Genomic DNA, 23,683 nt, shown 5'->3' on the forward strand with positions numbered 1-23,683 from the left:
GAGGGCAGTGTCCTTGTAAAAGAACACCATGTATAGGGTCCTGGGTGTCTGGGCAGGGCTGGGGAGAGACCCAGGGGCCCAGCGAGGACAGCCCCTCTTCTTAAGGACACTAGAATCTGTGTCCCTTTCTTTGTCAGACCTCTGTTTTGATAGAAGAGGTCCTAAAATAAGTAAGTAAAGGAAGAGAGAGAGACCTTTGGTGCTATTGCTGTTGCCGCACCAGAACAGCTCACAGCCCTGGATCTGAGCTACTGGGAAAGGAAGAGGCAAGAGGTTGACAGTGTCTTTTTCCAGGCAGCTGTGCCTCCCTCCAGGGCTATAGATCCTCTGCAAACACCTGTGATGAGGCTCAGAAGGAAAGAGCTGCAGCAGCCACCATGCCTTCCAGTTTGATAATTTCGGTTCCTGAATTTCACAAAGTGATACCCATTATCTATCTCATTTAAGCCATCTCGTGTGGCAAAGACATCAGGGGTTGTTATCCTTACCCACAATGATGGCTCACATTCGTCTCAGGTTTTATAGTTTATGAACAATTCATACATGTCTTTTCAGGGTTTCCAAATGCCTGATCATAAGAGTCCCCTGGGGACTTTTCTTAAAATACAGATTCTGAAAATACAGTTTGAAAACTGACAGTTGGTGGGTGAATCTGGGCTGTAGAAGCGTTTTACTTGGTGAGAGTTTTGAAAAAAAGAAATTGAATTTATATGTCCTTACATTCAAACATATCTGCCTATGTTGTTTCTGTTATTACTTATTTCTGACTCCTCATAAAGGAATTTTGGATCTAGAAAGAATGTCAGACATCATCCAGCTCGGAGCTGCTCCTGGTAGGGAATGGGTAGTCTGGCAGAGTACCCAAGAATGGGTACTCTTAGGGGTACCCATTAAGTCATAGCATAAATATGGGGCATCTTTCTGGGGTATCAATTTTACTTAGCTATTTGAGAGAACAGCCACAATGTATATATTAAAACAACTTGGAATATCTGTGAAATCAAATGCAAAACTTGCACGGAATGTTTAAGGCAACTCACATAAGTTTCTCATTTATAGTAGTTGGCTTAGAATAATGCCTAGAGGAGCGGAGGACAGAAACCCTCATTTGCACTAGGGGTATTTCATGGGAGAAGTCCAACTCGATCACGTTTGCAATGAGGAGAGTGAGTCCCAGTGAGGCTTAGAGGGAAGGGCCTCTTCTTCCACTTTGTTGCACCCGATTTTGTCTAGCAGGGAGCCTTCATCTAGGAACACTTGCTGATTTGCTTTGATTAGTCCTACCCACATACCCATCATTTGTGTCACTGGTGAAGAAACCAGGGCTTTTAAAGGGCTCCTTTCGGTTTCCAGCTTATTCCTCCCCAGAGCCGTGGCAGGGGAAGGAGGCCAGTCCCACCCAGGCCTGTCTTGAACATCATTGCAGGGAGTTTGCATCACCACTGAGATGATTAGCAAAGCCTCTTTAAACAAAATCATGACCTCAGCCTGGAGTTGGCGTCTTTCCCTTCCCTGGAATCTTGACAGCTCATTTTCATAGTAAACTCACAAGGGGAAACAGCTTTTTCCATAGCTCCTGAGGATGAAACAAAAGGAAACACATTGACAAGCCATCAGGATGGACTGAGATTAGGTTGAAGGAAAAACTCAACCCTAGAAGACCTTTCCAGTATATACAAGGGTGTTGTTTGGAATCAATTGGAAATATTTTTGAGTGTGCCTGGCACTACAGCTGGAAACCAAAGACTTGGAATAAGATATTGTGGTGAAGCTGGGAAGTTGGGGCAAGGCTAAGCGTTGAAGAGAAGAAGAGTAGTCCTAGCTACTCGGGAGGCTGAGGCAAGAGGATCCCTTAAGCCCAGGAGGTCGAGGCTGCAGTGAACCATGATGGCACCACTGCACTCCAGCTTGGGCAACAGAGACCCCATCTTCGAATTAAAGGAAAAAAAAAGGGGTCTGTTTTAACTGTAGGTTAAGAGGGCATTTTTATCTATTCATTTAATTATTTGTTTAAGCATGTACCAAATACCAGGACCTGTGCTATACTCAATTTTGTAAAATGCCTGAGACATGATCCATGAATACCAAGAGATGGAGGGAGCCTAGGAAAGACAGCCTTCAATAATAAGACTGTGTCTATGCACTAAATGCTGTAACAGAAATCCATACAGGGAGGCACAGCCAGTGAAAACATCCCCAAGGATGCTTTGAAGCTGACTAGAAAAGCTCACACATAAGCAGCAGGGTATAATGGAAACACGCTCACTTTATTATCAAATAGATCTGAATTCAGACTCCAGCCTTGCTGCTGCTTAGCTTCATAACCTCTCTGCTGTTCAGTTTTCTTACCTGTAAAATGTTCTGAATGATCCTCACTTAATTGAGTTGGGCACACAGATCAAACTAGGTTGTTTGTGAAAAATATCTAGCACAGACCTGGCCCAGATTAGACACTCAGTGTATGCTAGTAGATTATGATGCGGCCTTCCAAGAACCTTCATACCAAGAAAGCCTTAGCCTGAATGGGAAACACAAACATTCTAGTTGCTGAGTATGTATATTGCTCCATTGTAAATTAATAAATCAGTTTTTTTTCTAGATGCCATACTCTTAAAAGTTGAATCTGGTCTGCAGAAGTGTTTTGCTTCAGAGCCAACCTAATCCTGAATACACTGACAAAATGGAGGACTTCCCTGGCCAGAAACCAGCATCTTTCTATAGTTTCTTTTTTTCTTTTTCTTTTTTGAGACAGCCTCTCACAGCTGGGTGCAGTGGCTCACGCCTGTAATCCCAGCACTTTTGGAGGCCAAGGCGGGCAAATCACTCGAGGTCAGGAGTTCAAGACCAGCCTGGCCAACATGGCAAAACCCTGTCTCTACTAAAAATACAAAAAAATTAGCCAGGCTTGGTGGCGGGTGCCTGTAGTCCCAGCTACTCAGGAGGGTGAGGCAGGAAAATCGCTTGAACCCGGGAGGTGGAGGTTGCAGTGAGCCGAGATTGTGCCATTGCACTTCTGCCTGGGCGACAGAGCGAGACTTGGTCTAAATTAAAAACAAAACAAAACAAACAAAAAAAGGACCAAGAAGCAGCTTCTCTGCTCCTTCTGGAATCTCCGCCTGGTTCAGCCCGCCTGCTTCCACTCCTGCCTCCACCATGTCCATCAGGGTGACCCAGAAGTCCTACAAGATGTCCACCTCTGGCCCCCGGGCCTTCAGCAGCTGCTCCTACACAAGTGGGCCCAGTGCCCGCATCAGCTACTTGAGATTCTCCCGAGTGGGCAGCAGCAGCTTCTGGGGTGGCCTGGGTGGAGGCTGGGTGGTGGGGCCAGTGGTATGGGAGGCATAACCGCTGTCACGGTCAACCAGAGCCTGCTGAGCCCTCTTAACCTGGAGGTGGACCCCAACATCCAGGCTCTACACACCCAGAGAAGGAGCAGATCAAGGCCCTCAACAACAAGTTTGCCTCCTTCATAGACAAGGTATGGTTCCCAGAGCAGCAGAACAAGATGCTGGAGACCAAGTGGAGCCTCCTGCAGCAGCAGAAGATGGCTCGGAACAACAAGAACAACATGTTCCAGAGCTATATCAACAACCTTAGGTGGCAGCTGGAGACTCTGAGCCAGGAGAAGCTGAAGCTGGAGGTGGAGCTTGGCAACATGCAGGGGCTGGTGAAGGACTTCAAGAACAAATATGAGGATGAGATCAATAAGCGTACAGAGGTGGAGAATGAATTTGTCCTAATCAAGAAGGATGTGGATGAAGCTTACATGAACAAGATAGAGCTGGAGTCTTTGCCTGGAAGGGCTGACTGACGAGATGGACTTCCTCAGGCAGCTGTTTGAAGAGGAGATCTGGGAGCTGCAGTCCCACATCTCGGACAAATCTGTGGTGCTGTCCATGGACAACAGCTACTTCCTGGACACGGTCAGCATCATTGCTGAGGTCAAGGTGCAGTAGGAGGAGATTGCCAACCGTAGCCAGGCGGAGGCTGAGAGCATGCACCAGATCAAGTATGAGGAGCTGCAGACGCTGGCTGGGAAGCATGGGCATGACCTGCAGCCTATAAAGACTGAGATCTCCGAGATGAACCGGAACATCAGCCGGCTCCAGGCTGAGATTAAGGGCCTCAAAGGCCAGACGGCTTCCCTGGAGGCCACCATCGCAGATGTGGAGCAGCGTGGGGAGCTGGCCGTTAAGGATGCCAATGCCAAGCTGTCCGAGCTGGAGGCCTCTCTGCAATGGGCCAGGCAGGATATGGTGTGGCAGCTGCGTGAGTACCAGGAGCTGATGAATGTCAAGCTGGCCTTGGACATCAAAACTGCCACCTACAGGAAGCTGCTGGAGGGTGAGGAGAGCCGGCTGGAGTCTGGGATGCAGAACATGACTATCCATACGAAGACCACCGGCGGCTATGCAGGTGGTCTGAGCTCAACCTATGGGGACCTCACAAGCCCCGGCCTCAGCTACAGCCTGGGCTCCAGCTTTGGCTCTGGCGCAGGCTCCAGCTCCTTCAGCCGCACCGGCTCCACCAGGGCTGTGGTTGAAGAAAATTGAGACCCGTGATGGGAAGCTGGTGTCCAAGTCCTCTGACGTCCTGCCTAAGTGAACAGACGCGGCAGCCCCTCCCGTCCTACCCCTCCTGTGGCTGCCCCAGGGCCCTGGAGGGAGGCCGCTGTGCATGGTATCACAGGGAACAGGAGACCCACCTGAGGCTCAGCCCAAGCCCTCAGCCCACCCGCGGGGGAGTTTACTACCTGGGGACACCCATTACCCATACCTCCAGCTACAAAACAATTCAATTGCTTTTTAAATTTTTTTTTCCGTCCAAAAATAAAACCTCAGCTAGCCCTACCAACTGTCAAACAAGCAAACAAACAAAACCAAAAAACAAAAAGGAGAGATGAGATCTCACTCTGTCGCCCAGACTCGAGTGCAGTGGAGTGATCATAACTCACTGTATCCTCAAACTCCTGGGCTCAAGCTATTTTCCTGCCTCAGCCTCCCAAGTAGCTGGGACTACAGGTGTGCCACCACACCTGGCCAGTTTAAGTTTTTTGTAGAGATAGGGTCTTTCTATGTTGTCCAGGCTGGTTTCTAACTCTTGGCCTCCCAAAGTGCTGGAATTACAGGTATATGGCATTGCACTCTGCCCTATAGTTTATTTCTAACTTCAATATGAATTAAGATAGTTATCCATAGGTGTGAGATTTTTATGAGTATTATCCATTAATATTTATTCTTTCTTGTCTAACAATATCAATCCCTAGTTTTAGATGGCTATATGGCCACCTAATTAGTGATTACATTTCCCAGCCTGCCTTGCATATTGGTATAATCATGTAACTAAATTCTGGCCAATAGGATGTGAACAGAAAGGTTTTCTGGCCCTTCTGGGTTGTGTGTCTCTGGCTTTTTCCTCTACCCATTGGCTAAAGTGGCCTTGTCGAACCCAAGGATGGAAGTCACATGTTGAGGAGAGTTGAACCAGCAAATACGCTCTGGATTTGTTTGCTGGGCTGTAATGTGGATCATTATTTTAGAAAGAAATAATCTCACACTTTGTCTAATAGACTGTATTTTGATATATTTTTGTCACAGACTTAACCTATATCCTACTTAATGTCTAAAGTATTAGATATTAATGCCTAATATTAATAGAAGATTGAATTATATAACACATGGAAGTACCTAGTTCAGGGCCTAGGATATAGTAGCTACTCAATAAATTGGTGTTGAATTTGAATGTAACAACTTAAACATTTATTGCATGGCAAAAGCATGCAAATTATGTGGTACGAATGATGCAGGAGTCCAAAAGGAATAGAATGTAGTTCCCCCTATTAGCATAGGAGCTCGTGTTCTAGTGGGGGAACCAGATTCTTTATTCCTTCTTCTTCTCTCCCTTCAGAAGAATAGCATTATCAGCATTATCAATGGAAGTCAGGTCATTGCTGCAGGTGGTAAAAAGAGTAGGGTTTTCTAAAAGGCCCTCAGTACTGTCTCCCACTCCCCTAAGTTTGAGGTGCTCCCCACAAAGCAACAACATCCCCAGTTTGGGTCCCACCATTTAAAGACAACGTCTTGCTCTCATAATATTAATTTCTTTGTGGCATATTATCAAATTGTTTTGACACATACTTTGGAAAGTATATTCAAGCTTTACCTGCCATTTATGTCTTGTGGAGGACTGGTTTATCAAACTGATGAGGAATGTCACAAGTTAAAAATAGATGGAGACCCTTAGCTGGGCGTGGTGGTGTGCGCCTGTAGTCCTAGCTACTCGGGAGGCCGAGGCAGGAGAATTGCTTGAACCCAGAAGGTGGAGGCTTCAGTGAGCCAAGATCACACCACTGCACTCCAGCCTGGGTGACAGAGTGAGACTCTGTCTTAAAAAGAAAAAATAGATGGGTTTTATTTTAGAGGGGTGAAAGAAGGACTAGATCTAGGCGAGTGATCAGTAACAGCAGGTATGAAAGTGATTGGTAGAAATTCTAAGAAACACAGGCACAGGTACTCATTTTTTTCTTGAGGGAAAACCTAAAGAACTTACACAAAGCTGGACCACACATAGCAAGAGAGCCAGCTGCCTACTCCGGCCTGAAGGGCGAGCCCACCCTGGTCCTCCATTCCCCAGGAAGACACACAGCAGTCAATGCTTCTCCCTGATCAGGGTGAGGGCTCCATTAGGTCAGAAATTCTCAACTTAAGTTGCATGTTAGAATCTTAGAATCACCTGGGGGGCTTTTAAAAATTCTGAGGCTGGCCGGGCACGGTGGCTCACGCCTGTAATCCCAGCACTTTGGGAGGCCGAGGCGGGCGGATCACGAGGCCAGGAGATCGAGACCATCCTGGCTAACACCGTGAAACCCTGTCTCTACTAAAAATACAAAAAATTAGCTGGGCACAGTGGCATGTGCCTGTAGTCCCAGCTACTCAGGAGGCTAAGGTAGGAGAATCGCTTGAACCCAGGAGGCAGAGGTTGCAGTGAGCTGAGATTGTACCACTGCACTCCAGCCTGGGCGACAGAGCAAGACCCCGTCTCCAAAAAAAAAAAAAATTCTGATGCCCTACCAATTAAGTTCTGGGGTTAAGACCTAGACATCAAGCATCAGGCATTATACCTAGCTTTCAAAGCTCCCAAAATGATTCCAACATGCAGCAAAATTCAAGAACCTCTGTGTTCGGTCTTTCAAGCCATATTTTTCAGGTTCTTCCCAACAGGTCTGGAGACTCTGGCTAGTGGTTCATCTGATCTCCAGGTGCAAGTAACCAGCACAATTCAACCCCAGCATCTTCCTAGAGTTTACTGAGGGACTGGGTGACTCAAAGATGCATTTCTCATGTGCACTATTTCTTAGCAGGAGCAGGCATCAGACCAGGCTGCTGCAAACAATTGTTCAGGTTGTACACAGCACGAGGATGCTTGGCATAGGGGATAAAGGGATGAAATGACTGCCTAAACTCTGCTCACCAAGCTGTCACCCTGGCCTCAGACTTGGTGCAACTAGAGGGGAAAAGGGTAACTATTTCTAATTCTCACAAATGAGCTAAAGTGGCCCTTTGTGCCAATAGTGGCCCTGGTTCAGGCCTGCCTAAGGTAGAGGCAAAGTGAAATTCAAGGACCACGGGCATCAGAATTACTAAGGAACTTATTTAAATGTATAGTCCTGCATCTTCACTCCAGATCAAATGAGTCATATCTCTGAAGATATCGCCTAGAAATCTGTGTATTTAATAATCTCCCAAGTGGTTTCCATCAAGCTGAAGTTTGGTGGCCACTGACCGAAGGTATGGGATGGTCTTTCAATAAAAACAACAAGTTGAACATCTCCTACATGCCAGGCCCATGCCACCATTCAAGGATATGAGAGCAAATAAGACCCCATCCTTTTCTCAAGTATTTTGGTCTAATAGAAGACAGACAAAAGCTGTGGGTCCCAGGAGGACCCCAAACTATGACCTCTGCTGGAGTTCAGATATCTGGCATATTCAGAGAACCAGTTAGCAGTTTCAAAAATCCCTACAGGAGGGACTGAAGCTCCTCCCAGAAGAATCGTCATCCCAGAGAAATAGGAGCCAGGCACCACAAGCCTGACTCACTAACAAAGCCTCCATTGTCAGAAAAGATGAGTGATTTGGGGGACAGAGTAGCGTCTGATATGTGTTTGTTTGCCTGTGGGCCAAGGCCCTGCTACCCAACCTCTGTGGTCATGTATCTGAGCCCCATGGAAAGCTAGGGGGACTGTACATGAAAACTGAAAAGCCTGTTTTCCTATAACCCCTATAAACTATTTCAGCACAAGGAATATGACTTTGGGATCCCACTATCTGAGGGTGCACATCACGAGGGGAGGCATTTTTTGCCACTGCTCAGAATAACATCTCACAGCTTTGGCACCTTCTGTGCTGCTCATCAGCTGCAGGAGGAGCCTTTGGTGCCTGGTGGACACAGTTGTGCCCAGGGAAGTGCCTGTAGTGCCCATTGGATAGGGTATAGTCTAGCAGAGGAGGCTGGGGCAGTAAAGGAGGGACAACATGCAGACACCAGGTGGTGACTAGCTAGATTTGTCTATGAACACATATGAGACACCCCCAGGGAATGTCCACAGATACTTGGGCAGTGTTTGAGGGGCTAGGTTTGTGTATTAATAACATTAGTGGGTAAAAGGGCTCAAGTGGAAAGAGCTCCCCCCAGAATGGGTGACAGACTCAGTTTCTCTCCATTTGTCATCACTTTTACAGCAAGAACTTTGTGCCTAATCAGGATGACTTCTAATTTGTAGCCCAGACTGCACATTCTAAAGACACCGAGAGGCCCTGAGGCATGGGCACCAGGATGGATGAGGCATTGAGAGGGAAGAGCAGGGCCCTGGAGTTCCCAAGGAGAGAGGTGTGGGTGATTTCCTTTGCCTAATTTGGAAGGCCTAGCGCATTCTGGCTCCAGGCTGCCTTTCCACCCTCATCTCATGTCCATCTTGCCCTCACTCCCTCTGCTCTGGCCATACTGAAGTTCTCTTAGTTTATCTGAAGGCACCACTCTTCTGTCCTTTAAACGTGCGGTTTCAGATGCGTGACATGATTATTCTCTCCTTTTTACCTGGCAAACTTCTAATCTTTCAGGTTTTAGCTAAGATATCACTCAGGGGAACTTTTCTGGATTTGCCAGTTTAGTGTACAGGACATTCAATGCTGTCCATAAACTCAGATGTGGAGAAAATGTAACTCTTTGGGGTAATGGAAATGGAATCTCAGTTTCAGTTTGGGTTCTTCTCATAACTTGGGCTAGGGTCAAAATTCCAGGTGTCTGTTCATCAGTCATCTGTGTATCCAGGAATCTAGCAACTGAGATGTCCATATCATTAAGTCAGGGCTCTCTTAGCTGCTTCAATGCCAAATTTGGGGCACTAGGATCTTTGCTAGGCCCTCTATAACCCCATATGCCTAGAGTCAACACCACCAGCACAGTCATTTTCTTCCTTTTTTCTCCTGCTTCCATTCTGGAAGAAGCCTTTTCCAATTCAGGGACAAGTTTCTTTCATCTTGAACTTGCGTCCTCCAGCAATCCTCCTGCCTCGGCCTCCCACAGTGCTGGGATTACAGGTGTGGGCCCCATGCCTGGCCGTTTCTCTTAACCCAAATCTCTATTCTGCTTAGTGGTTACTGACTTCTTTCCCAAAACTTTGTATTAGTTTCGTAAATACAGAAAGGTTGAAATAATAATAAAATGAACATTCTTATGCACTCTACTGAATTCAAAAATCGTTAAAAATTTATCACCATCTTTTTTCACCTCTCAGTACTTCAGCCTGTCTTCTAAAGAGAAAGATATTCACCTACAAAACCACAATACCATGGTTGCATCTAACAAAACTGTTGATAGTTCTGTAAAATTATCTAATAGCGAGTTCATATTCATTTCCCCAAAATGTTTCATTCTAAGAATGTTCATTATGCTTCAGAACAAAAACCAGGATCCAATTTAGAGTCACACATTGCATTTGCTGTTTATGTCCTTCTAATTTATTTACATCTAGAAAAGTCCCTTCACCATTTTATATTGTTATTGTTGCTTCATGACATTGAATTTTTGAAGGATTCATGTCCGTTATCCTAAAGAATTTAGGCTTTTGAAAACAAAAGCCAGAGAACTCTGCCCCAGACTTTCCCTGAGGCAAGAAGTATAACCTACCTGTCTGGTTTTTTGAGGACTGAGAGTTTTCCCTGGCCATGGGACTTTCAGTGTCAAAACCAAGAAAATTCTGGGCAAGCCAAGATGAATTGGTCACCCTAGAGGCAAGGAGGTATGGACTTGGATATTTGCTTGAATGGTTGCAAGGCATAGAGTGAAACATTATTTAAAATGAATAATCCAATATTATGCAGCCACACTTGGTTAATAAGTAGGTTCATAGCATCCTGTGTTTATACTCTTGCAATATGCATCATATTTTTGACTCTGTTTAACGTCTGAATTTCCCAATAGATAGTAAACTCCACAAAGGCAGAGACATGTATGTCTTTCTCATTACTCTAATCTCATTGTATCCCCATAGTTCTGGTACATGTAAAGTATTTATATATTTATTTATTTATGTATTTATTTTTGAGATGGAGTCTCGCTCTGTCACCCAGGCTGGAGTGCAGTGGTGCGATCTTGGCTCACTGCAACCTCTGCCTCTGGGTTCAAGTGATTCTCCTGCCTCAGCCTCCTGAGTTGCTGGGACTACAGGCGTGTGCCACCATGCCCTGCTCATTTTTGTATTTTTAGTAGAGATGGGGTTTCACCATGTTGGCCAGGATGGTCTCCATCTCTTGATCTCATGATCCGCCCACTTCAGACTCCCCAATTGCCGGGATTACAGGCGTGAGCGACCACGTCCGGCCACTAAGACATGTTTAAATAGTGAGGCTGCAGCCCACTGGTAATTTCCGTACCCCTGTTCACTGAGTATTATTAGGTTAGGTTTCTGCATAGAAATCTTAACAAACATTCTGTGCAACTGTCCTGGCCTTACGGATGAGACTCCAGAAGTTTAAATCATCTTCAAGATCAAATTAAGACCTTAACTTCTAAGTCCTCAGGGTCTTCATGCAGTGACGGGATATAGATAAGGGTAGAAAAATATCTGGGAATCTGGAGATACGTAACCCATTGGCTAAGCAGCACTGGACCATATACCAAGGTCCTAAGGAAATCAATCACACCTTAAGAAAATTTAATTAAATTGGACAGAAATTAACACAATTTCATTCAGTCCTTGCCTTATTCTCCAGATTTGAATCCCCCAGGGTCATTAAATGATTGGCCAAGTAGAGGTTGGGGTTGGAAAGTTGAAATAAGGTATAATTATGAACCTGGCCTGAACTCCAGATCGACTCAAGGCCAAGTCTGGCCTTCGGAAAGTCTTTGGGGTTAAAGATTTGGTAATGGACTTAATGTAGCATTGGGTACCTGATTATAGAGAATTCAAGTGGAGGCTGATCGGAACGGAATCCTGAAGGCCAAGTGCCCAAGGCTATCAAGGTCCAAGCAGAAGACAGCACATCTCAATGCCTGCTCTCTCATTCCTTTCACCCTCTTTGGAAGAAGGTCTAGTTGAGAACTGTGCTGAGTCATGTAGGCCTGCCTTTGTGATGGGAATCCTCACATCAGACACTCTCCAGAGAAAGAGGCTTTGTAAGGGGCACCATGAAGTATCAAAAGAAAGACTGATAGACAAGAGCATAGAGAAGAAAAGAACTTCCTGTGAAGAAGTTTTGAAATGCATGATGAGATTTGTTTTTTTCTTCTGAGCATCAACAGAGTATTTTTTGTGTCCTTCACATCAGGGTGAAGAAGACACCAAAGTACTGTCCAGGACATGACGGGAATGGCCATTTTTGGAGCAATTACTGTGTTCTTGGCCTATGACCTCATTTAACCCTTGCAGCAGTCCCAAGTCCCAATGATCCCAGTGAGGTATTGTTAGAAAACTAAGGCTCAGCAAAATTAAGTGACTTGCTAAAGGTTATACGGCTGGGATATGGAAGTGCATACAGATTTATCCTCACACTGTCAGACTCCAAATCTATGCTGTTCCCACTATCCCACCCTGCACTCTTCTGAAGATGCCATGGGCCTAACAGTCCTTAACAGTCTCAGAAGTGGGGGCATTATTAAATCCAGGTGAAAAAGACAGTCATTGCTGGTGTGCTATATGAAGGGCACTGGAAAGACTTTTGCTCCCCAATTTTCTCTACCACATCTATCACAATGCCTGCAATCTTGTCACGCATTTCTTTGAGATGAGTATTGGGGTCCTGCTTCTGAGAGCCATTCAAAGTGGACTAGTCTGATCTAGAGGTTGTGGGGTGAGGTGCTCTGTACTCCTCTCTGTCATCTCTATTTTGACACATCGCAGATGCTCCGGCAGCTCCGTTTCTGGGTATTAGCTGTGAAGTTGAGAGCAGAGTGTTTTTCCTTCTCTTTGGCTTGATTGTCTTTCACCCTTGGGGGAAAGGGAGGGGGTGCTAATGGCTTGGAGGGTGGCCAGACTATTCCATTTTGCAATCTCCAGCCACAGCTGCTAAAGAAAACTTATATTGTATTTTCATTCTGTGGGGAAAACATGTTTTGTTTTGTATTCTTGTGTAACCATGAAACATCTGGGGTAACCTTAGCTAAAACTTCCTTCCAGTGTTCTATTTGGGCTAAATGATATAGAGAAATTTTCACCTTGAAATGTAAGCTATGACAGTGTAATACGTTATTATGACATGCGCTTGGATACGTACCCAGTAGGGAGCCATCCAATTATTACAACTCAGGCCCTCTAAACTAAAATCCCTTATCCTTATGTTACATCACACTGTCCCTTATAAATGGTCAGGGCCAAGAAAATGATATTTGATCACTCAAAATTGGGGAAACACTGTGAGGGCTTAGGCAGAACTCTTCAATGCTTTCAACTGGTGGCTCTCAAAATTGAGCATGCATCAGAATCACCCAAAGGGCTTGTTGAAACTCAGATTTCTGGCTCCCATTCTCAGAGTTTCTGACTCAGTAGGTCTAGGGTAGAGCCTGAGAATTTGCTTTTCTACCAAGTTCCCGGGTGATGCTGATGCAACCGGTCTGGGGACCATAAGAATCTCAGCTTTAAACTTGGGTCACCCCAAATGTGGAATTGAATACAATATACAGGAGAGGCAAAAACTATATACAGTGACAAGCTTCAGTGTCATGCTTTGTTTCGTTTTTCTAAATAGGTAAGAGCTGATGCTAAGATGAGATAATCCCATCTAATCATTGTGGGTGGTAGTACAAGTTAGTATAAACATTTTAGAAAACAAACTGGCAGTAAATAAATATTTGTAGGCATTGATCCCACTTCTAGGTACCTCTAAGAAAATAATCAGAAATAAGCACAAAGATTAAAGTACAGGGATGTCTATTGCAGCTTTATGTAAAATGATAGATACTTGGAAATCACATGAATATTCAGTAGTTTATCAATTATAATAATATCTCTACAGTGGAGTATTATGCCACCATTAAAGTAATTGGAGAAAAAATTTTAATGATAAAAAGAAATGTTTATGATAGATTATTATAATACATGCAAAGCTCAGGTCACAGAGCTATATTTATCATTTATCAACTATATAATACATATATACTTCTACAAACAGCGTATCAACTAAGGAAACACACTGACATGTTAACAGTGATGATTTCTGGATAGTATTATATTTGTTCTATAGATGCCATTCACTTCTCCCCTGCCTAATCTTCTAAAATAATCTATCCCACTCAAAGCCTCCCCTCTTCTGGAAGGAGCTTCTTAGACTGCCATATTTAAACCAAATGATCCCACCCTTTCAGTGGTAGGCGATTGGCTGTAGGGACATGTGATCCAAGGTGAACCTACTAGTGAGTGTCTATCAAACACTGTACTGCTAAACCCAGAAACTAGGGCTAGACAGCTGTGGGATGTACATATATTTAAGTAGGGCTGGTGGGCATTTTAGGCTGTGTGCAAGCAGAGGAGGCTACTACAGATCTGCTGCTTTATCAGCAATTACTGTCAGTACAATACAGGCCCAGGAGCTGAGCAGCACACACATGCAGCAGCCCACCCACACAGGCACAAATCCTTCTTAAAAAGCAGGCAATGGGGAGAGGTTGTAAATATTAAACTGTAATACCCTTGTCCCCGTTATGCTTCCAATATTCTCCCTTTTTGCCTTGAGCTAGTGAAAGTGGGTTTCTCTTCTTTGCAATTGTGTCCTAAATTAACAGGTGATTTTTATTTGCTTATTTGTGCATGTTTGCTTTTTTAAAATCAACTTCCCACACTGAGTTTATTACTGATTTTATTAACAGAAAAATATTAAAATTAAAATCTTGAGCTGCAGCTAAAAAAAAAAATTATTTAGTGCAAAGTTTCCTATCTGCTCACTAGCCCCTACATCCAGACCCTCTTATTTCTGACACTCTGAGCTTCAGAAACTGAGAGGTTTTCTTTGGTTTCTTTCAGTTTGGTACAAAATCCAGAGGACAATTTAAGTTTGGAATGTGTCCAAGCAAAATTCTTTTTCTGTACTGAGCTAAGAGGATTCCAACAGCAAAGACTGATGCAGAATAAAAGATATAGAGCATGGTTTTCTCCATTGATTTATAAACATGAAGATTGGAATGGATGAGTCATCAGCAAATTGAATTGGGAGGGATTGCTGCAGAGCAGCCCACACTTTGTCATAAAAATTCTGCTGCAGTATCACACTAGCTCAACTGTGGTTTACCATTTTTAGAAACATGAGCAAATGCACTATAGTTGGTTACCACTTTTTTGTGACACTTGAGGTTCATGTGCAGTTGTATCAATCCCAAAGAGTGATACACTTCAAGACAGGACCATTTGGTATAAGCAGTAGGTAATTGTTTTTGTTTTGTTTTGTTTTGAGATGGAGTTTTGCTCTTATTGCCAAGGCTGTAGAGCAATGGCATGATCTTGGCTCACCAAAACCTCCGCCTCCTGGGTTCAAGCGATTCTCCTGCCTCAGCCTCCCGAGTAGCTGGGATTACAGGCATGTGCCACCACGCCCGGCTAATTTTGTATTTTTAGTAGAGACAGGATTTCTCCATGTTGGTCATTCTGGTCTCAAACTCCTGACCTCAGGTGATTTGCCCGCCTAGGCCTCCCAAAGTGTTGGGATTACAGGCGTGAGCCACCGTGCCCAGCCAGCAGTAGGTAATTCTTAACCCTTTCAAGGTCATCATCTCAATTTCTTCCCCACTGGGAATCAAATTGTAACTAAAAAATGATTGCAACTTATTTTAAGAATTTCTAGATATGCTGTAAGATATTTGAGGGCAGGGACTGATTCTGCCATGCTTAGTTTTTTTTTGTTTTTTTGTTTTTTTTTAGTATTTATTGATCATTCTTGGGTGTTTCTCGGAGAGGGGGATTTGGCAGGGTCATAGGACAATAGTGGAGCGAAGGTCAGCAGATAAACATGTGAACAAGGGTCTGTGGTTTTCCTACGCAGAGGACCCTGTGGCCTTCCGCAGTGTTTGTGTCCCTGGGTACTTGAGATTAGGGAGTGGTGATGACTCTTAACGAGTATGCTGCCTTCAAGCATCTGTTTAACAAAGCACATCTTGCACTGCCCTTAATCCATTTAACCCTGAGTGGACACAGCACATGTTTCAGAGAGCACGGGGTTGGGGGTAAGGTTATAGATTAACAGCATCCCAAGGCAGAAGAATTTTTCCTAGTACAGAACAAAATGGAGTCTCCCATGTCTACTTCTTTCTACACAGACACAGCAACAATCTGATCTCTCTTTCCTTTCCCCACATTTCCCCCCTCTCTACTCGACAAAACCACCATCGTCATCATGGCCCGCTCTCAATGAGCTGTTGGGCACACCTCCCAGATGGGGTGGCGGCTGGGCAGAGGGGCTCCTCACTTCCCAGACTGGGCGGCCGGGCAGAGACGCTCCTCACCTCCCAGACGGGGTGGTGGCGGGGCAGAGACACTCCTCAGATCCCAGACCGGGTCGCAGCCAGGCAGAGGCTCTCCTCACATCCCAGATGGGGCGGGGGGGCAGAGGTGCTCCCCACATCTCAGACGATGGGCGGCCGGGCAGAGACACTCCTCACTTCCTAGACGGGATGGCGGCCGGGAAGAGGCGCTCCTCACTTCCCAGACTGGGCGGCCGGGCAGAGGGGCTCCTCACATCCCAGACGATGGGCGGCCAGGCAGAGACGCTCCTCACTTCCCAGACGGGGTGGCGGCCGGGCACAGGCTGCAATCTCGGCACTTTGGGAGGCCAAGGCAGGCGGCTGGGAGGTGGAGGTTGTAGCAAGCGGAGATCACGCCACTGCACTCCAGCCTGGGCAAGATTGAGCACTAAGTGAGTGAGACTCCGTCTGCAATCCCGGCACCTCGGGAGGCCCAGGCGGGCAGATCATTCACGGTCAGGAGCTGGAGACCAGCCCGGCCAACACGGCGAAACCCCGTCTCCACCAAAAAATACAAAAACCAGTCAGGCGTGGCAGCGCGCGCCTGCAATCCCAGGCACTCGGCAGGCTGAGGCAGGAGAATCAGGCAGGGAGGTTGCAGTGAGCCAAGATTGCGGCAGCACAGTCTAGCCTCGGCTGGGCATCAGAGGGAGACCGTGGAAAGTGGGAGACGGAGACGTAGGGGAGAGGGAGAGGAGGAGGGGGAGGGGGAGGGAGAGGTGCTTAGTTTTATCCCTGGTTTGTTGAATGACTGAAAAAACATTCATATTGGTGCTAAGAGATGAGCCTAGGGAATAAGTGCTTGGGAAGTAACTTTCCAAAGGGTCCGGTTCTGGGACTGGGTTTAGAAGCTTGAGATGATGTCGAAGATAAAGTTGTGATACGCTTTAGGGTTTCCAAAAAGTGTGTGTTCTAAAAAGATGAGAAAATTGTCAAGAAGGAGAAATTGCTGGCATTTTTTAAAAAGAGGAAATTGAGACCAGACGAGTTCCACAGGCAGCATCTCAGAAAACTCTCGTATCCACTGAGGAGAGTGATTTGCATGTACAGCCATGGAGACCCTAGAGATAAAGAGGACGTTTTCTCCAAGAGATTCCAAGACTTGTGAGAGAAACGACTCTGGCTCAAAATATCTTATAAACTTGACATAACTTTTTTTTTTTTTTTTTTTTAGATGGAGTCTCACTCTGTCGCCTAGGCTGGAGTGCCGTGGTGCGATCTCGGCTCACTGCAACCTCCACCTCCCAGGTTCAAGCAATTCTCTGCCTCAGCATCCCGAGTAGCTGGGATTATAGGTGTCCGCCACCATGCCCAGCTCATTTTTGTATTTTTAGTAGAGGCGAGGTTTCACCATCTTGGCCAGGCTGGTCTTGAATTCCTGACCTCAAGTGATCCACCCGCCTTGGCCTCCCAAAGTGTTGGGATTACAGGAGTGAGCCACCTCGCCCAGCCAACTTGACGTAACTTTTAAAGATGGATTGCCAAGCTGAGGTAAGTCTACACTTTCAGTTGACATAATTTTGTATAACAATTATACTCTGCTATCCCCTCACTGAACTAAAACATCATATACGGTCAAAATACTAACTAAAGCTATTATACAAGAATAAAAAACTGAAGGTCATGGTGAGGAGGGAACAGGAAAATAGTGATTGCCTTTTCCTTAGGGAGTCTTTACCACTAGTGTATCAGGTAGTGCTTGCTGCATGACAAACAACCCCACAATTTAATGGCCTAAAATACAACCATTGATTCATCTTACAGTTGCATGGGCTGACTGGGCAGCTCTTCTCTCTGGGCATGCTTGGCGGATTTGCTGGACTTCCTCATGCTTCTCTGGTCAGCTGACATGTTGGAGGCAGCCAGATGATCTAGAATGACTTCCTTCATGTGTCTGACAGTCGGAGGGCTCTTTGCAAGGGACCAGCTGCTTCTCCACATGGAGTCTCCTCCATAGTGGGCTAGCTTGAACTCAGTCACATGGTAGTCCTAGAGTTCCAAACACAGTAAGAGGACAAGCCCAGGGCTCAAGCACTTTTAAAGCCTCAGTTTATATTACCTTTACTAATGTCCTATTGGTGAAAGTAAGTCACATGACCAAACCAAAGTCAAGAAGTGGAGAAATAGATTTTACCTCTTGATGGGAGTGGAAGAATTTTTGGCTATTTTTACAATCTACTGCAACTAGGTGGTAGGCTTAGTAAAGAAATAAACCAATAGGTACATGGAACTGTAGAAAGGGATTGAGATGTCAAGGATACAGTCCTTGACTGTAGAAACTCTACATTTCCTGGGTGTTGTTAGCAAACCAGTGTGTGAATGTCATTTAGTCCAGCTAGGGAACCTTCTGTTTGGGGATTTCCCTGGGTTATGTTATCTCAGAGCCCAACATAACTTTTGAGACTCTGATCAGAACTGCAAACGCCATCTTGGAACAATCCTGGAAGTGTTCTAGATGTCTGGGATCCTTCTGTTCTGACACTAACGAGGGAGGGATGAGCTCCCTGGAATATCTGCAAACCCATCCCTGCTGGTTCAGCTGAGAAAGAGGATCTACCTTTTCTTCTCAAAGACAGGGATTAAGAACCAGGAGGTACAAAGGGCAGGTGGGTGGGCAGCAATGATAGAATAGGCTAGTTATTTGAACTGGGATCAAGAAAAGGAAGGATGTAAATAGTAAGCCTGCTCCAAGAGGGAAGCAATCAAATTGATAATTTGATAATAAGCTGGAGACTATGACCTGGAGACAAGTTGGGGAACATTTAAAGGGCAGGTAGAAGAAGTTTGACAGTCTTTTGAAGCGGTTTGCATTTTTTGGTTTTTAGATGACAAGCTACAGAAAATTCAATCTCAGCTCTGCCACTAATCAGTTATGTGAGTATGGACAAATTGCCTCAGTTAATTTCCTCATTGACAAAATGAGGCATTTTAACTGGAAGATTTTTCCAGCTATAACACCTTCAGGGAATCTAGAAAAAGAAGAAAAAGGACTGACATATATGTGAAAGGAATAAGTCTACATGAGGAGGAATCCCCTTCAGAAAGCATTGGAACAAGTACTGAGGAAGATTTTCAATCTCTAAAGCTTTAAAAACATGATAGATCCCTATCATTCTTCAACAAATATTAACTGAACTACATGCCAGGCATTGTAGACAGAGCAGTCAGCGAACAACAGCAGCATGCCCCTGTGGGGCTTACAGGATTGTTTGAGTTTGATCAAATGGTTCTAGACGATTTCACTAAGTAAGAGTTGCAAGCACATCCAGCTTCATTATTCAATCATTTCTGATGAAGAGTGGGATCAACTTTGCTAGAAATGGAGACATTGGATTGCTAAGACAATTTGCAGGCGGGGATTATACCAGATAACTTCTCTGATCTTCAGTTTCTTCATCTACAAAATAAAAAGTGTGAACCAGACCATGCCTAAAGTTCCATTCAGCTCCAAAATTCCAGTTCGGCTGCCCAGCAGTTCTTAGGTGCTTTAGCTCAGCAACTCCATCTAGTGTCTCTGTGAAATGAACTTAGAAAACATCCAGTGTACCAACTATTGACTAAAATGAGAGGCCACAAAAGAGACTGGACATAACTAAAGGCAGGGCTCGGAATCAAGATATATGGGTAAGGGGTTGATGGGTTATAAGTCATATTTAACATGATGTTTACAATGTGTCAGGCGCTGTTCTAAGTGGTTAGCGTACATTTAATTCTCACAACAAACCTATGATCGAGGAACTAAAAACAGCCGTACTTTACAGATGAGGGAACGGCCCAAAAAGGCAAAGTAACCTGCCTAGTAATTGGCAGAACTAGAATGGAAGCCTAGGTAGTGTGTTACAAAGTCCATCCTCTTAGGCAATATCCTTTCCTGCCTCTAGCTAAGAGTTATGGAACACTTACCATGTGCCCAGCAGTGTTCTAGGTTTTTCATACTGTAATCTTCTCAACAGAAATATGTTGTAGGTACTAAAATCACAATTTTGCATGGGAGTAGACTCAGGCCCAGAGAGATAATGTAATTTATCTAAGTACACTATAGCCTATAAGCGTCTTGGAGCCTAGATTGGAACTTCGGTATTCAGCCAGGGTGAAAGAAGCATCCAGGCTGTTGCCATGTCCCAATAATTTTTTCTCCCACTTTCCTAAATGTCACCGATCATGATTCTTGGTACATAAAGGGAAGATGCAAGCAGCAAGTGCTAGACAGTTTCTTTCTTTTTTCTTTTTTTTTTAGTGGATTATCTGCAGAGCCAACTCTTGAATATTCAGAAGCTAATTCAATTAATGGATAAGACAGGCTTAGGTGCATGTTCTTGGTCTCTCCAGCTTCTCATTTTCGATCACTTTTGCCAGGTAAATAATGAAGACTTTAAGTGCCACAGGAAGTCTAAAAACTCTCCTTTAGGGATCCTACATCATGGTTTCAACGATCACTTTCATGTAAATGCCTCTGAAAGCTACATCTCTACACCTCACTACTCGAATTGCCTGAGAAACACATCTGCTTTCCTGTTTCATTATCTTCTGAAACTCAACATTCAGTATTCATTTAGCAAATGCTTGTAAAACCTTACCATGTAGGAAGAACATTTGGAAACCCCTTAGACCCTTAGAACAGTGCTTGGCACAGTGAACTACTGTCTTTACCTTCAGGCTGTGTAGAGTCTAGTGGGGGAGATTAGTAAACAGTCACAACACAAGGTGATAAATGCCATGATGGGCTATGCATGACATGCTTTGGTAGTATGCAGTGACATTTCATCCAGTCTTCAGAGAGGGTAAGGGTAGGGTCAGGGTAGGTTTCTCAGGCAACTCATTTCTAAAATTGAAATCAGCACCTTTCTCCCCAGATTGGCTCCTTCTTATGTCTACTAATAGTACTGCCAGTTCTTGTTACCCACACTTGAAAACTCAGTCATTGTTTACTCTTTCCTTGTTCACAAATTCGTAAAGTAACCACCATGTCCAGTCAATTCTTCCTTTTCTATCTTCTCCATTTTCTGCCTTTCCTCACTCTAGGTCAATATTTTACCCTCTCAAGCCAGGACTATTGCAAAGGCATGCCATCTCTAACAAATTTAATCCATTCCAATTCTTCCTGCGCTATGCTCCAGATTCATTTGCCTAACATACTTTCCTGACCCCAAATCTGAAAAGTTCATTCAGTGCCCAAAGGTTAAAGGCCATTCCGCTTGTTCTGGCAACATTCTGCTTGTCTATCTGAATCTTTCAGAACTCCTTTGTAAATCTTCAGTCTAATGATGCCACTCTCCTTCACACTCATCCTTTGCTTTTTATGCATCCGTGTCTCTACTGACTTTTTCTGGGCCTTCAGTCCTTCCTGTTGGTTTTTAAAGCATATTTGTATCCTCTCTCTCCTTAAAGGACCATTACAATTCCACCTATTTTGTGAAGCCTACCTTAAGAAACTACAGAATTTATTGCTTGAACTATCATTTGGCAAAATAATAGTGTATTGCTTTTTCTTTAACATGCTTTATAAAGGTATAATTTACATACAACTATTAATACAATATATGTATTAATGTAACCCTCATCACATTGGGGTATAAAACATTCCATCTCCCCTAAACATTTCCTTGCGTACTTTTGCAGGGAATGTTCCCCTGCCCTAGTCCCAAGCAACCACTGATGGGTTCCTTTCTGTCACTATAGATTTGATTTTTTCTTTTCTAGAATTTTATACAAATAGAAATATAGAATGTGTACTTTTATTTGTGCCTGGATTTTTTTCACTCAGCATAATACTTTCAAAATTAATCCAGGTTGTTTTGTATATGTTTGTTTTATTTCTAAGATAATTTCATTATTTGGATATACTTCAATTTCCTTATCCACTCACCTGTTGATGGACATTTGAGTTTTCAGATTTTGGCTCTTATGAGCATTTGTGTAAAAGTCTTTGTGTGGACATGTATTTTCTCTTGGTAAAGTACCCAGGAGTGAAATTGTTTGGTTGAATGATATGGGTATGTTACCTTCATGAAAGTTTACCACATTGTTTTCCAAAGTGCTTGTAGTATTTTGTATTACTACCAGCAATGTAGGAGAGTTCCAGTTGCTATTGCTCTCCAACACTTTGTTATTTTAAATTCTTTGCGGCTGGGCGCGGTGGCTCACGCCTGTAATCCCAGCACTTTGGGAGGCTGAGGCAGGTGGATCACGAGGTCAGGAGATTGAGACCATCCTGGCTAACATGGTGAAACCCCGTCTCTACTAAAAATATGAAAACAAAATTAGCCGGGTGTGGTGGCGGGCGCCTGTAGTCCCAGCTACTCAGGAGGCTGAGGTGGGAGAATGGCGTGAACCCGGGAGGCAGAGTTTGCAGGGAGCCGAGCTTGCAACAAGCCAGGATCGCGCCACTGCACTCCAGCCTGGGCGACAGAGTGAGACTCTGTCTCAAAATAAATAAATAAATACATAAATAAATAAATTCATTGCATTTTCCATATTGTAAATGAAACCAGTTTTTTTTATCTCAGTTTCCAATTGTTCATTGTTAGCATATAGAAATGAAGTTGATTTTTGCACATTTAGTTTGCTAAACTGATTTATTGGTTCTAGTAGCTTTTTAAAAGATTTCTTAGGAGGTTCTACGTACATAATCATATCATCTCTAAAAAAAGGACAACCTTATTTCCTCCTTTTAAACATCTGTGCATTTTGTTTTGCCATTTCTTCCTTTTTGCCTTCTTTCCTTTTTTTCCCCTTGCCTTTATTGCACCAACTAGGATCTTCAGTATGAGGTTGAATAAAAGTATTGAAGAATGGACATCCTCACATTTTTCCTGACCTAGGGATAAAACCTGTAAGGGAACATTAACTATGGATTTAGTGGCATACATTCATGGCTGCTATTAGGTGAAGAAAGTAAATTCCTTTCTATTCTTAGTTTATTGGTAGGTTTTTATCATAAATAGATGTTGACTTTTGTCAAATGTTCTTTAAATCTAGTAAGATGAAGGTGACATGATTTTTCTCTTTCGTTCTCTTAATATGGTGAATTACATTGATTGGTTGTTGAATGTGAAACCAGCCTTGTGTGGCTGAGCTAAACTGTACTTAGATGTGATGTATTATTTGTATAATATATTGCAGGATATGTTTGCTAATAGTTTGTTAAGATACACATATAACTTCACAAGGGATGTTGGTTTATAATTTCTTTTCTTGCAATGTCTTTGCCTAGTTTTGGTAATAGGTTAATGCTGAAGTCATGAGATGGGAAGTGTTCTCTAGTCCTTTTCTCTTGGAAGAGCTTGTATAAGATTGGTATTCTTTCTTATGTTGTTTGACAGAATTTGAAAGTGAAGGCGTCTGGGCCTAGAGTTTTCTTTGTGGAAAGGATTATAATTAGAAATTCAATTCCTTTAACAGATATAGGCGCTTCAGACTTTCTGTTTCTCCTTGTGCCAGTTTCGATAGCTTGTCTGCTTTAGCTCTAGAATTTCCATTTGGTTCTTTTTTTAGTTTCCATCTCTCTGTTGAGATTCCTCGTGTCTCTTCATTATGACTACATTTTCCTCTTGGAATATATGTATAATAACTGCTTTAAAGTTCTTGTCTGCCAGTTCCAACTTCTGGTCATCTTGGGGTTGGTTTCTATTGATTCCTTTTTGTGTTGATATTAGGTCACACTTTCTAATTTCTTCAC

The 23,683-nt window shown here is 43.9% G+C and overlaps 1 pseudogene; it reads left to right on the forward strand.

The window, feature by feature from the left end:
• Nucleotides 1-1,790: 1,790 nt before the first annotated feature.
• On the forward strand, nt 1,791-4,845 carry LOC100996100 (keratin, type II cytoskeletal 8-like; annotated as a pseudogene).
• Nucleotides 4,846-23,683: the final 18,838 nt, after the last annotated feature.

The sequence above is a fragment of the Pan paniscus genome, chromosome 16 (genome assembly GCF_029289425.2).
Source record: "Pan paniscus chromosome 16, NHGRI_mPanPan1-v2.0_pri, whole genome shotgun sequence".
In the NCBI taxonomy this organism is placed as follows: Eukaryota; Metazoa; Chordata; class Mammalia; order Primates; family Hominidae; genus Pan; species Pan paniscus.